Raw genomic sequence first — 15,369 nt, 5'->3', positions numbered from 1 at the left:
GATCGGGGCACGAACCCGTGTCCCCTGCATCGGCAGGCGGACTCTCAACCACTGCGCCACCAGGGAAGCCCAATCAACTTCCTTTGAAAAATGATTTGATATGAAGTCTCTATCACATTTTGAAGTTATATATAAACAGTTCAGTTTCTAGACTTTCTCTTCCATTGTATATGTCCATTTTCTGATCTTGTAACACTGTTCCTTGTCTTAATTATTATAGTTTTATAATAATTTTCATTACCTGGAAGTTCATGTTGTCCATAACTTTTTCTTTCAACAGTTCTTCAACTATTCTCACTGCTTTGATCTTTCAGATGAATTTTAAAATCAGTTTGTTAAATTTCTCCAAAAAACTACCATTGATTCTTTTTTGAAATTACATTAAGTTCATATGCAAACCTGAGGTGAATTTAGATTATTATGACACTGAGTTTACCACTCAGGGATATAGTATATATTGCCACTTAGAAAAGCCTTCCTTTATGCCCTTAAGTTCCAATTTCTTTCTATAGTTCCTGCCTATTTCCTCTTAAGTTTATTCCTACCTATTTTAAAATATTTTTGCTATACTCTTGTAACTGTGATCATATTTTTTATGACATTTCATCTGTGGTTATTATTTCATGCTGATTATTTAGCATTAAACATGACTGTTTTCATTTAGCATTACATAATCAATAGTAATCGTTTAGCTTTAGGTGATAGCATACAAATCACACGGAAATAGCATTTCTTCTTTCTTACTGGTGCTAGGAAGCAGGGGATTTGCTTTTATTCCTGTTCCTAAACTCTCCCCACCCACCAAGAGTCAAGTAATCATTTCCGCACATACTGAGTGTCCTCCGTTTGTCCCATGTTGTTCTTGGCAGTGGGGCTCAGCACCTTCCACCTTAAAGTCACCTTTCTGAGTTTGTCCTTCCAAGTCCTCTGCCCCTTTAAGCCACAGTGAGAGGTTGGGTGTGTGTATTAATAACACTTTCTGGCTGCCTCACGATGCTTATTTGGAGGCTTCCCGGATTTGGCAGCATGGGCTTCCATTTTAATTAGCTTCTCAGAAGGTGTTTGCACAATTCATGAGACAAATAAGCCTTCTTTAGAAGTGAGAAGCCTGGTGCATAGTGGCCTGGTCTCCTGAGTAAAACTCCTGGGAGCCTTGTTTCTGGGAAGGGTGATCAAATTGTGACAGGGATCTGGCTCAGCTCATTATGGATGAGAAGCTTGGCTGTTTCTGGAAGTGAGTGGCAAGCTAAGCCATATTAGAAACCCGAAAGGAAAAAAAAAAAAATCACTGATTCTGTCTTTATTTACTTTTTCAATATTTTTTTAATTGTTGACTTTTGGCACTCATTTTGATTTAGAGAAATATTTTATTAAAATATTTATTTCTGGGGGCTTCCCTGGTGGCACAGTGGTTGAGAGTCCGCCTGCCGATGCAGGGGACACGGGTTCATGCCCCAGTCCGGGAAGATCCCACATGCCGCAGAGCGGCTTGGCCCGTGAGCCATGGCCGCTGAGCCTGCACGTCCGGAGCCTGTGCTCCGCAACGGGAAAGGCCACAGCAGTGAGAGGCCCGCGTACTGAAAAAAAAAAAGAAAGAAAAGAAAAAAAATTATTTCTATTATTAATTTATTTATACTGCTGAGTTTTTTTGGTGTCCCCTGCAGTTTTGCAGCTGAGTTGAGTGCCTCACTCTCCTCATCCCAGTCCTGACCCTGCTGGGAATGCCTCTGGAATGAGTTGAATTGTGGGTACCCCCCCAAAGCTATTCCCATATTTAGCCTCTAGCATCTGTGAATGTGACCTTATCTGGAAAAAGGGCCTTTGCAGATATAATTAGGGATCTCAAGATGATCTCATTATCAGGGTGGGCCCTAAATCCAATGAGAGGTGTCCTGATAAGAGAGAAGAGAAGGCGACACAGAAGAGGAGGCCATGTAAAGACAGAGGCAGAGACTGGAGTTATGAATCCACAAACCAAGGGCAGAAACTGGAAGACACAAGGGGGATTCTTCCTGAGAGCCTTTGGAGAGAGCACAGTCCTTCCAACGACTTGATTTTAGAATCTTGGCATCCAGACTATGAAAGAATAAATTTCTGTTGGTGCAAGCCACCAACCTCGTGGTCATTTGTTATGGTAGCCCTTGGACATGATTACAGCCCCAAAGGCAGGTGTGTTGTGAAGAAGTTTATAAGTCATACTGAGGAGAAACCTCAACCATCGGGTCCAAGGCAGGGCAGCTGCAGGTGTTGCAAAGTGTGTAGAGAGAAACAGAGGTGCAAAATGAAAAGTTAAAGACAGCTTCTGGTGGGTTAAATGGGCATGTGTGTATGTGTAAATTTCAGTTGACTCATCAAATATTTGAGTACTTTCTCTTTGCCAGCCCCTTGTGTGAGGCAGTCTGTGGCTCTCACACACACGTGCACATACTCATTGAGCACAGACATGCATGACTTAAAGCAACCTTAAAAGACAGACTAAATTGTGAAGCTACTATAGAATTCTAATCAGCTCTTCCCAGAATAGTTGCCACAGTTCTTCCAGCTCCCTAAGGAGACCTAGCAAAACCTTCTCTCTGTGACTTCATAACACCCTCTGTTTTCTACTAACGATGTACTTTCCCCACTACGTAGTAAGGAAACCTTCTGTTACCTGCCTCTTACCTGCACTAACTATGGGCTCAGTGAAGTCAAAGATTATCTTTTAAATCTCTATTTCCCCAGCACTATACACACACACGTATATATACATATATATATGTATATATGTACATATACGTATATATATATATGGAAAGAATAAGTTAAGCCCAAACCCCAGATAACATTTTGAGAGAAATAATCAAGGCCCCCCAGTGTTAGATGTGCTAAGTGAGGTCAACAAATGTTAACTGAGAAGATTTTTAAAAAGCAGAATCCCTAATAAACAAAAATGAACAAACAAAAAGAGAGGGCAGTATGTGCAGTGGTCAAGCTTACAAATTCCAAGTCTGAACTTCTGGGTTTATGTCCTATCTCTACTTTTTTTTTTTTTTGCCATACGCAGGCCTCTCACTGTTGTGGCCTCTCCTGTTGCGGAGCACAGGCTCCGGACGCGCAGGCTCAGCGGCCATGGCTCACGGGCCCAGCCGCTCCGCGGCATGTGGGATCTTCCCGGACTGGAGCACGAACCCGTGTCCCCTGCATCGGCAGGCGGACTCTCAAGCACTGCGCCACCAGGGAAGCCCAGCAGTACTTTATCCGAGATTAATTATTCCCTACTCAAGGCAGTTCATCCTCAGTACTCTAACTAATGCCCCATGAATCATGAGATTTTCCAGTCTGGCTGGAAGGTACAGGTACTCTTTCCAGCTCTATGTGAACACAGGGGACTGTTATCTCTTATCCATTCCAATAATCCTTACCTTTGACTTGGGTTGTTTTCTCATAGGTATGTGATGATCAGTACTCTGACATATACTTGAGAAGGGCTTTCAGCAGACCTCTGAGGTTCTGTTAAGCTCCCTCTTTCCTGATACTCCATCCTGAGAACTATAGCCCCCTTGTTCTCCTCTGACTCTCAGCTCTGTCTTCAACTCAGGGAGTCAGCTGGGCTCTGCTTGGGTTACATGGCTTGGCAATTCTTTCAAGGGAGATTATTGGGCTCACATCACTTGTTCTCTGTTTCTCAGAAATCACTCCCCTTCATTGACTAATGTCTAGGGTTTTGAAAACCACTGCATCATAAACTGTCAAGTTTTTTTATTTTGGTTGTTTCAGTCAGGATGGTAAACCCAGTTAATTTATATTAAATGGAAGTGGAGTCTGAGACTGCATTTTAAAATTTCGTATGTCCTGGCTCCTGCAAAAGTCTGATTCATAATTTGTATTTTGCAAAACTAGATATTCTGATGGATACTCCTGTTGTACACCAGAGAACTAGATCTTTGATATTCAAAGTACTATCCATGTACCAGCAGCATCAGCATCATCTGGGATCTTGCTAAAAAATACAGAATCTCATGCCTCACCCAAGATCTACTGGTTCAGAATCTGCATTTAATAAGATTCCCAGTTGATTTGTATGCACATTCAAGTTTGAGAAGTACCAGACTGGCTAATTTCAAAGTTCCCTTCTAACTAAAGTTCTTTCTCCCTGTGAAATAGGTAAGATGGTTTCTAAGAGAGCAAGGGACATTGTGGGAAAGTTGTATGTTAAAAAGTATGTTAAAGACATAATTTTCTAGGGTAGGTTTGTCATATTAACTACAAAAGTCCTAACAAAGGAAAGAATAAAAGAGCTAACAAAGGACAAAAAGGAAAAATAAATACTCACTTGACTAACACATATTTTTGCAGTTATTTGGTTAATGTTTCTCTATATGGTTTATGTATTTCTTTTGTTTTTCACCAATCTATCCTAAGAACCCAAACAGTGCTAGGCATGTGTCAGGCACTCAGTAAATAGTTTTTGATTGACTGAATGACCAACAGACTGAAAGATTAGAGACACTGTCAAGGCGGATATTTTTATGCCTCTAAGAGGGACAATTTAGACACAGAGAGCTCAAAAGGGACAGAATAATTTGACTCAGAGAAGATGGCTCCGACTACCTAAGAAATATTAATATTCAAGAGAATTTCATAAAGGAGGGTGTCCCAGAAAGTTTATTCAATAATTCAGTAAGCATTCTTTGTAACTAAGAGAAGTAACGAAGGGAACTGCAATTCCATGTAATTTCAAACAAAGAGGAAGAGTGTGTTACAGAGGAAATAGCAGGCAGTTTTGGAGAAAGCGACCATGCCAACTCTAACTTTACAATAGCTGAGGACACAAGTCTTGGGGCAGCAGCTTTACATATAGAAAGAGCCTAGAGTTTCACATCATGAAGATCTCCCCTTGAGTCTCTGCTTTTCATCGGTCCAGTGAAATGACGTGAGGCACTTTCTTAGTCTTCTCTGGGCCTCTATAAAACTGAGTTGGTGGAGATGATTATGATGGTGATCATGGTAGTGGTGATGCTGTTATAGCTGGGTGGCACATAACTTGTATCTCAAGGAGTCTTTGTAATAATCAAATGTAGTGATGCCTATGAATGGATACTATAATGTTTATTAAGTGCTATGCAAATGATCATTATTCCTGGATTTTAGAAAGGAAATAAGAAAAACTCATGTGACTGCACAAAGATGCTCTCTAAAGAGCTTAGTTTGTAGTATAATAGGTATAAAAAATGATAGGAAGAGAAACAACTTTTCCAGAATGAATACAAAAGTTTGAGACCATAAGAGTCAAGACAGCCACTTGATGAACATGAATATATGCTTAGCAAGAAAACAATGAGAATAAGCTAGGTGCAAAATTGTTGAGGACAATAGAGGGAGTATTCAAAGCTCTGATGAAAATCAAGACAAACAACACACACACACACACACACACACACAGTCAAAGGACAGGGAGTCTTATAGCTTGGCAGATAGTGTAGAAGTTATATAATTCACAGGAAAACTCTAGCCTAATAATCCTCACATCCTATCTTCTCTTTCTTTCCTATCTTTCCCTCTTTCTATCTTCTCAGGGAGAATGAATTTCATGCTGAAGAAGGAGAGAACAAATTGTCTTCATGTGTAAAGGGGAGAAAAACAGTCAAAGAAAGAGAAACTCCCAACATCCAACCTCCCATCTCATGCTTGAATTTTCCCTTTAGCATCAGCCCCAACGTAAAAGTCTCCTTGAACAACCACTTCTAATATCTTCAATTCACCACATCTTTGATCATATTATTCCATCTTTGAGCAATAAGAACAATTAGAAAATCCAGTTTGTCATAATTCTGGGCCAAAACAAGACTGCCCATATCTTCCTTTGGCCTGGGTCCCATCCTTACTGTAATTAAGTACAAACTAATTTTCTTTTTACTTAAGAATTACACATTTAAACGTTTCTTCTATTTCCCTTCTCCAAGTGGAGTTATCATTTCTTCAGGCTGAACACTCAGTTTTCCTCCAACAGTTGGATGCTTGAGTTCCTTTACTATCCTCCAAAAGTGCTTTTACTTGATTTTAACCAAATGTTCCTCTTGGTTAAAAGAAATGGCTAGTGCGAAAGGACCCATGTTCTTTTGTTGAAAGAATATCAAAAATACCAGGAGAAAGAAATTCTTTCAACTTTCCTTCACTGAACTCACAAGTCAACTTATACATATACCACTCGTTTTCTGGTATATTGGAGAAAGTAGCTTTTCTTCTAAGACTAATCCTTCCACCAGTGCTTTGGACCACACCACTCTGCTTTCCCAAGCAGACATTATCAATGATCCCTCCATCTTCCTTCCCTCAGTCCCTCTCAGTCTTCCTCTTCATAACTGAGCTTCTTGTCTGGTCTCACTGCCTCCAGTTTTTCACTTCCCCCTTACTCTTTATTCAGTGAAAACTGGCCACTGAGCCATTGCTTCACTGAAAATGATCTAAGTTCACCAGTAATATCCATAATTCTAAATAAAATGAATATTTTTTCCTTCTTACTTATTTAATCTCTCAGCAGAATTCAGTACTGTAGACCAACTTCTTATTTTATTTTTTTACATCTTTATTGGAGTATAATTGCTTAACAATGGTGTGTTAGTTTCTGCTTTATAACAAAATGAATCAGTGATACATTTACATATGTTCCCATATCCCCTCCCTCTTGCGTCTCCCTCCCACCCTCCCTATCCCACACCTCTAGCTGGTCACAAAGCACCGAGCTGATCTTCCTGTGCTATGCGGCTGCTTCCCACTAGCTATCTACTTTATGTTTGGTACCAACTCTTTATTAAAGCAATCTTTTTCTTTATCCGTCTTAAACACCAGGTTCTCTTGGTACACTCCCCACTTCTTTGCCTTCTCTTTCTCATTCTTCTTTACAGACCTATCCTTTTTATATTCTGTCATTGAATAACAGAGTTCCTCAAAGATTAGTCCTACCCCTGACCCTCTTTTCTCACTATATAGTGTCTCCACAGGACATCCCACGGCTTCAGTAACCATATGTATGATCTGTGGGTATCTTGTAGCCCAGGCTTCTTTGAGTTCCAAACTGTCATATTCAAACTATTTCACATCCACTTGGATGTCACAAAGACAATCAAACCAAAAATCAACACACCCCAAACTGGAATCATGCCTCCCCACAACAGTTCTTCCCTAGTGTTCCTTTTTTCAGAAAACAACTTCACTACCTTTCCAGTTTTATAAGCTAGAGACTTGGGATTTATTCTTTAGTCTTGTCTCCCTCTTTCTTCTCTAATATCATCCATCACCAAGATCTGTAAAGGCAAGGCTTAAATTGCTCCACATTCATGCATTTCTCTCCATCTCTACTGTCCCATCCTAGTCCAAGATATCATTTCATTTTTGCTGGACTACTGAAATCACCGGCTAACTTTTCTCCCACATTTTTTATTGTCCTCTCAGGATCTGCCCTCCACTCTATAGTCAGAATAATCTTTCCAAAGTTCAAGTTTGATCATATCACCTCCCTGCCTCAAATTTTCAGTAGGTTCTCATCCTGTTTAAGGAAGAGCAAAATCCTTAAAATGTCCTGTGAGTTATAGCCTGTGCCTGCTTCACCAGCCACCATCTCAAGTCAAACCAGCCTTGTTTCAGGTCCTCGTGGGCACTCTGCTCCCTCCTGCTACAGAGCTTTGGCACCAATTGTTTTTACAATCATGAAAATCTTCCCTCTCTCTTTCCTTAGAAATAGGTCCAGGTGATCTCTTTTAATACTCTCATGTAACTGTATTTCCATCCTTTGGAGAACTGATATCAATTCCTAATAATACACTTACATTAAAAAAATTTGATTACTATCTGTCTCTCTAACTATAACAATATTTAATGGGAGTAGGTCTTTTATTTGTTTAAATATCTCTGTATCTCCAGTGACTAGTATAGCTTCTGGCCCAACAGTATGACTCAATAAATTTTTGTGGGATGAATGAGTATATGGATGAGCCTCAACGATACCCTTTCATATCCCTACTCTTTTCCTGTGTTCTTCCTTCCTCCTGGCATACAGCCCTTCCTACCCTTCTTCCCTATGCTCTTCTTCTAGACTTGCCAAATAAAGCACAGAGGTGGGGCTTCCCTGGTGGCGCAGTGGTTGAGAGTCCACCTGCCGAGGCAGGGGACGCGGGTTCGTGCCCTGATCTGGGAGGATCCCACGTACCGCAGAGCATCTGGGCCCGTGAGCCATGGCCACTGAGCCTGCATGTCCAGAGCCTGTGCTCTGCAACGGGAAAGGCCACGGCAGTAAGAGGCCCGCATGCCGCAAAAAAAAAAAAAAAAAAAAAAAAAAAAAGCACAGAGGTGTTAGAAGAGCATCTCTGTTCTTTAAGTGCTTCATGTCTCTAGGTACATGATTTCCCAGGATGTTAAAAGAACTTAACTGATGTGTTTTTTGCCTCATAATTGGTGATCTTTGAGGAATCAGAGAGAACACATAATATGTCATACATCTGGGGGAATGTGATAGACAAATATTATCCCAATCTTTAGAAAGAAAGATAGAGTCCATCAGTACATGTTGAGCATGACATCAGTTGTATGAAAAATTCTAGAATAGATCATCAAGAATTCTAGAATAGATTAATGTATGGTGTGTGGGTCATTGAGAGAAAAGTAACTAGCATGAGTTCCCTTAGAAAAGTCATTCTATAATAGTCACTTCTCTGGTTAGGGTTTCATAGATTGTACTAAGGAGGGAAGTGCTTTAGACACAATATGTCTAAATTTCAGAAAAGTCTTTGATCACATTTTTTCTGATATGTTTTTTGCACATAGGTGAATGGCATACAAAGCTGAATTTATAATTGACTGACCACCTATGAAACACTGACAAATGGATCGATGCTGATCTGGAAGACTGGTGGTGGTTTAACACACCTCCATTTTTTGTTAACATTTTTACTAAAAATGTAAATGAAAATATAGAATACATTTTTATTAAAGATATAGATTACAAATGTCTCAGTGGGGGTGGGTGCATAGGTAACAGATTATCAGAATCAGAATTCAAAATTATTTTTAGGCTAAAAGTAATTTGGTTTTAGGATTAAAACAAACAACACGAAGATTTTCCCACTCATACATATACTGCCTCATTTAACCATCATTGTAGGGTGTTAATATTATTAATAATTCTCATTTATGACATGTCTGAATGTGCCAGACTCTTTGCATTAGTTATGTCACTTAGTTTTTCTAAATCATGCTTTGATATGGATATCATGCCTCTATTTTACAGAAAAGGAAACTGAAAATCAAACAAGTTAAATGCCTTCTCTAATGTCTTAAAGGTAGTCCTAGAGCTGAGATTGACACACAGGTCAGTCTGACACCCAAACAAAAAACCCTCTTTTCTATACTCCACTAGTTTTTCAGATAAAACATATCAGTAAAGTGTAAATGTTGCACTGAGTTGTAGGAATTCAATTCTATAAGCACAGAAAGGTGGAGACACGGTTTCACAGTGGTTCATGTGAAAAGGTGTGAAGGGCTTCTTTGCCTGTAAGCACCTTGTGAATCACCAGGGTGAGTCACTGACTTCTCACAAAATGAGTATGATCTGGGCTGTGGACCAGTGCCCAGAACAAAGAAGGGCAAGAGTCACACTGTGCTCCACCATGACTGAAACACGGTGCTTTTGGACACTCATCCTAAGAAAACACTGTCAATGTGAGCAAACCCAGGATAATTAGACCAGAATGATGAATTTTAGTCATATAGAAAGTGCTTGAAGGAACTACAATATAGAAACCATGCTACCTCTAGCTATATACAGTTAGCATGTGTTAATGTTTACTGTAGGACAGACACTATCTTGAATATTTTACAGCCTTAATTCATTTAAGTCTCACCATAATCTTTGACATAGGTTCTGTTATTATTGCTTCTATCTTATAGATAAGGAAACTGAGGCACAGAGAGGTTATATAACCTTTCCCAAGGTCACATAGTCACAAACTCTGAAAGGTTGGCTCCTATTTTCAATTGGAACAAGAAATTAGAAGAGGAACTATTTGGCTACAGAAGAAAAAAAGAAACAGAGTGGGTTCTCTAGAAGAGTACAATTTGATTCCATCTCAAAAACTTAACAATTTACCTCATCTCAGAAGAATCTTGCTGAGTTCTCTATCACTGGAAGCTTTCAATCGGGCATATTTTTGAGGGATTCTACAGCATTGGAAGAGCGTGGACTAACATGATTACATGTTTCTTTCCATTTCAAAATGAATCTATCAGTGTCAGCATAATCCCATATTGGTGGGTTGAAGTGAGAACATTTATCCTCTTGGGGTCTTAAGGTGTGTTTGGAAAAATCTAGATTAACTGGAACTTAATTTACAGAACCTTAAATTAATCAAAACGTATTGTTGCATTCTGTTTTCAAAGGAGAAAGTGATTTTTAATCCTTCCATCCATAAGAACACACATCCAGATGGTAAAGATTTGTTGATCCCCTACTATATGTAAAGTTACATCGGATTCCATTTTTAACTGCCTATTGTTCGTTCCTGTTAATTATGAGAAAATTTAGGCTTGGAAAATTTAAGTGATTTGCCCAAATTCCCACAACTAGGACAAGCATAACAAGGGCTGGAACACAGGTTTGTCAAACCTTGCTTTCCCCAGCGTACTGTACTCCTTCCCTAAGAAAATCAGATAGAAGGATAGATAGATTTCCCAAGTAATTTCAACAACAAAGTTTTCTACCTTGTTTCTTGGGTCATTTGCTCAACGAACATCACAGGGCACTCCTTTCATTAAGGGCCAGCATAATGATTGTTGGGGAGGAATACTAAGATTAATCAAGCAAACAAAAAACATTGTCCTATCTCGAGGGGCTCAGTACTGAGTAGAGAGGCAAGTCTGAAAACAGGGCATTGCAAACTAGTGAGAAAAACTGAGAGACAACTTGTCTGCAGTACATCTTCCTATTAACTGGGGGTTTACTGCCCTCATCATCAGATTTATTCAAAAATATTTGAGCATCAACTCTGTGCCAGGCATGATGCAAAGCACTGTGGAACCAGGGGCAAAGCACCAAATGTGGTTTCTGCCCTCAAAGAGGTTCCAGTTGCTTGATCTCATGTGTTCTGGCCTGGCTCTTCTTGGAGTATCCATATAGGAAAACAGAGAAACTGTGGAGTCACATCTTACTTGGATGTTAGTGAGAAAGACAAAAATAAATATAAACATGATTACTGTTGAAAATTGCTGTATCAGACATGACATACTATAAATCTAATCATCCAGAACAGCCAGGTGTTTTTTTTTTTTAATCCCCTGCTGTTATAACAGACCATTTTATACTTTGTTTTTATTTTTACCTAAGCACCAGACAGCAGGCTTGCTTTGAGGGCTCATGCTGTATGATAAAATCATATCTTGGAATATTAAATATCACAGTCAGGAAGCACAATGCAGGAACTGAGACAGAGTGAGGGAGTAGTATTTTTATGTGTCTCCACTTACTCTCACTGAGGGCCTGCACTCAGGGCTCTAAACTACAGAGAGCTGTGAGAGCTGCTTGAGGAAAAGCAGGAGACCCAAAGAATATTTGCAAGCAATGAAAGGGCCTGGTAGAATTGTTCTATCAAAGATATGGAGAAGAATCTGTGTCCTTGTTGGGATGGGATGAAATTTGAGGGGGAAAATAAAAACAAAAACCAGAAGGATCTGGTAAAAATCACTACCCAAGCCTCCAAGTCCCAACTACCAAGCAGAGGGCAATTCTCAAGCATCCGTGCAAATCTGGTCAAGGGTGTGGGCAGGGTTGGGCCTTGAGGTGGGGAGACTTGGGAGACTCTTGAGTTTTGTCTTCTGCTCACGCATGTCTCAGAAAGTTTGTGACTGAGCCTTCCCATTTTTACTGGGGGAAGATATAACAAGAGGCAGAAAGGTTCTTATACTTGAACTTCTCTTGGGAGAGCAATGTGTATATGTTTACAAAATACCTATTGAGAAGCTCTCTGGTTTGGAAGGTAAGATGCCCCCAAATCAGGCTCCACCCATAAAAGATGAATGCTGACTCTGGTGCAAAAGCCAGGGAAAATAACTGGTTCTCCTCCTGAGAAGGAGGTTCAGTGAGTTGGAGGAAAGAGTGAAAAGGAGAAAGAGGAAATGAGGCAGCTCTGTGGTGGCAGAAAGCGGCATGCTGTTGCAACTGACCTCCCAGACACCCTGTAGTTTCTAAAAAATTCTACAAAATTACAAAATGCTGGGTGTGGACAGCTTTCTTGAGGAAGCTACTGAAGGGGTCCCAGTGTGGGTGAAGGATGATTTGTGGTAAAACAGAGTTAGCCCACGTGGACACAGAGCCAAGTGGATAGGGAGTCTCCTCACTGATAGCTTGGGGACTCTCAGGAACCCTGACCTGAATTCCGGACACATACATCTGACTGCCTCCTCAGCATCTCCACTTGGATGAACAAAAAGCACCTCAAATGTCAAGAGTCCCTCACCAAAATATGTTCCTCTCCAAAGCTCCCCATCACAGGAAATATTTCCACCATTCAGTGGCTGCTCAGGCTACCTCTTCGGGCTCTTTTTCACACCCTTTCCTGTGGTTTCATTTTCAAGTCCATCAGCAAGTACTGTTGTCTCTGCTTTAAGAGTCTACCCCAGGGAATTCCCTGATGGCCCAGGGGTTAGGACTCTGCCCTTCCACTGCGGGGAGCATGGGTTCAATCCCTGGTTGGAGAACTAAGATCCCTCGTGCCATGCAGTGCGACCAAGAAAAATAAAAAATAAAAAAATAGTAAAACCAGGCTGAGGATGATTAAAAAATTTTTAAAAATAAAAATCTACCCCAAATCTTCCAACTCTTAACACCTCTGCCACCACTAATCTTGTCAAGTTCCGGTCACTTCAGAAGACCCTTGCGGGAGCCTCCTGGCTTGTCTCCCTGATTCTGCATGTGCTTCAATATTGTTATTCTCCTCACAGAGTGATCTTTTAGAAATGTAGGTCTGATCATCTCAGTCCCCTGCTTGAAACTCTCCAACAACTTCCCCATATCCTTACAATAGCCTGAGGACTCTCTGTGACCTGGTTACCAACTTTCTTTCCTACTCCTCTGCCTTCCCTGGTCTTGTTGCTGCTCTTCTCAGTGGACAGGCACACTGTATTTTCAGGGTCTTTGTATTTGCTGTACCCCAGTCTGTACCATTAATAATGGGTGAAGCTGGGATTCCAGGCCAGGTAGCTGAACTCCAGAGCCATTGCTCTTAACCACTGTCACTCACCAACCCCGTAGCACAGGTCATACTACCTGATACTGTATTACTTATCTTTTCATTTATTGGGTTTTTTTTCTCCCCCTCTAAAATATAAACTTCATAAGGCCAGGGCCTTTTGTCTATTTTGTTCATCACACAGTGCCTGATGCACAACTGGCCACTCTATAAATATTTGTGGAAGGAATGAGCCTTAGCTGACATCTGTGATACAATGGCTAACATATGCCCATTAGATGCAATATTCACTAGTCTTTACAAAATCCTCACTTTAATGAGGATGGAACTGTGGCTTGAAGAGGTTAAATATTTGCCCACACTACACAGCTAAGAAGTACATGAGCAGGGATTTGAACTGGGATCAGTTTACCTTCAGAGCCTAAGCTCTTAACTCCTGGGCTATGTTTGTCCTCCTACCCCAAGGTCCTGCTTCCTCTTTTTTTTTTTTTTAAAGAAGATGTTGGGGGTAGGAGTTAATTAATTAATTAATTAATTATTGCTGTGTTGGGTCTTCGTTTCTGTGCGAGGGCTTCCCCTAGTTGTGGCAAGCGGGGACCACTCTTCATCGCGGTGCGTGGGCCTCTCACTATCGTGGCCTCTCTTGTTGCGGAGCACAAGCTCCAGACGCGCAGGCTCAGTAGTTGTGGCTCACAGGCCTAGTTGCTCTGCGGCATGTGGGATCTTCCCAGACCAGGGCTCAAACCCGTGTCCCCTGCACTGGCAGGCAGATTCTCAACCACTGCACCACCATGGAAGCCCCCTGCTTCCTCTTCTCCCTGATCTCTCCACGTGGAACCTAGCTACACCAAGGAAATAATTAGTTTGAAGAGCTCAGAAAAACCTTAAGAAAACAAAAACACCTTGGTATAAAGTATTACACATTTTATAACTGAATAGTACCTGTTCAAACATATAGTCCATTCCTCTGATTTTATAGCTGAGATTAAGGTGCAGAGAAGTTGAATGGATGTCTAAGGCTCCCAGATTCCAAGATGCTGCAGAAAAATCCCTGTGTAAGGAATCAGGAAATATTCTAGTGAGTAACTGTGTGTTATGGTTTGAGTTATATCCCCCTCAAATTTATATGTTGAAGTCCTAACCCCTAGTACTTCAGAATGTGACTTTATTTGGAAATAGCGTTGTTGCAGATGCAACTAGTTAAAGCGCTACTGGACTACGGTGGGCCCTTAACCCATGACTAGTGTTCTTATAGAAAGGGGAAGTTTGGACACAGATATGCACACTGAGAGAACATCACGTGAACATGAAGGCAGAGATTGGGGTGCTGCATATACAAGCCAAGAATGCCAGAGATTGCCAGCAAATCACCAAAAGCTAGAGGAGAGGGAAGAACAGATTCTCCTTCACAGCCCTCAGTAGGAATTCACTCTGACACCATGACCTTGGACTTCTAGCCTCCAGGACTGTGAGAATAAATTTCGGTTGTTTAAACTACCCAGTTTTTGGTACTTGGTTACGGCAGCCCTATGACACTAATATACTCTATCATCTCAGGCAGGTCGCTGGCCACCTCTGGGCCTCAGTTTCTTTAATTATAAAACAAAAGGCATAGACTGGAAGATCTCTGAGGAAATTTTGTTTCTGGAATTGTATGGCTTATCATTCCAGGGCTCTGAGACAAACACCTTTTTGGTTGGGAAAGCCTGAGACATGGGGTTGTATTTCACTCTTTCACAAAACTACTTGGTTCTATTCAGTTTGACAAATGTATGTTTATTTCAGAAATTGGATTTGGTACTGGAAGTTCAATAGCAAATAAGATCCATCTTCTGACTCCAATGATTTATAGTCTTTTGGGAAAGACAAAAACCTAACTTAAATACATAGTGGTAGTTATTAATAGTCATAACATTTCTTAGAACTTTATGTATATCAGTTCATGTAATTCTCACATAACCTTCTATAAGCTAGGTATCATTATAATTATCTCCATTTTACAGATGATAAAACTGAGGAACAGGGGAGTTAAGGGACTTGCCGAAGGTTACACAGTTAATTAGTGTCAAAGCATGAGATGTTCTGGGATTTCCAGAAAAGAGTCCTTATCCCAACCTTGGGGATCAGGGAAGCTTCTTGTAGGAAGTCACCTGAT

Source organism: Mesoplodon densirostris, chromosome 2 (assembly GCF_025265405.1).
Source record: "Mesoplodon densirostris isolate mMesDen1 chromosome 2, mMesDen1 primary haplotype, whole genome shotgun sequence".
Lineage (NCBI taxonomy): Eukaryota > Metazoa > Chordata > Mammalia > Artiodactyla > Ziphiidae > Mesoplodon > Mesoplodon densirostris.
Note: the sequence above shows the minus strand (reverse complement) of the source record.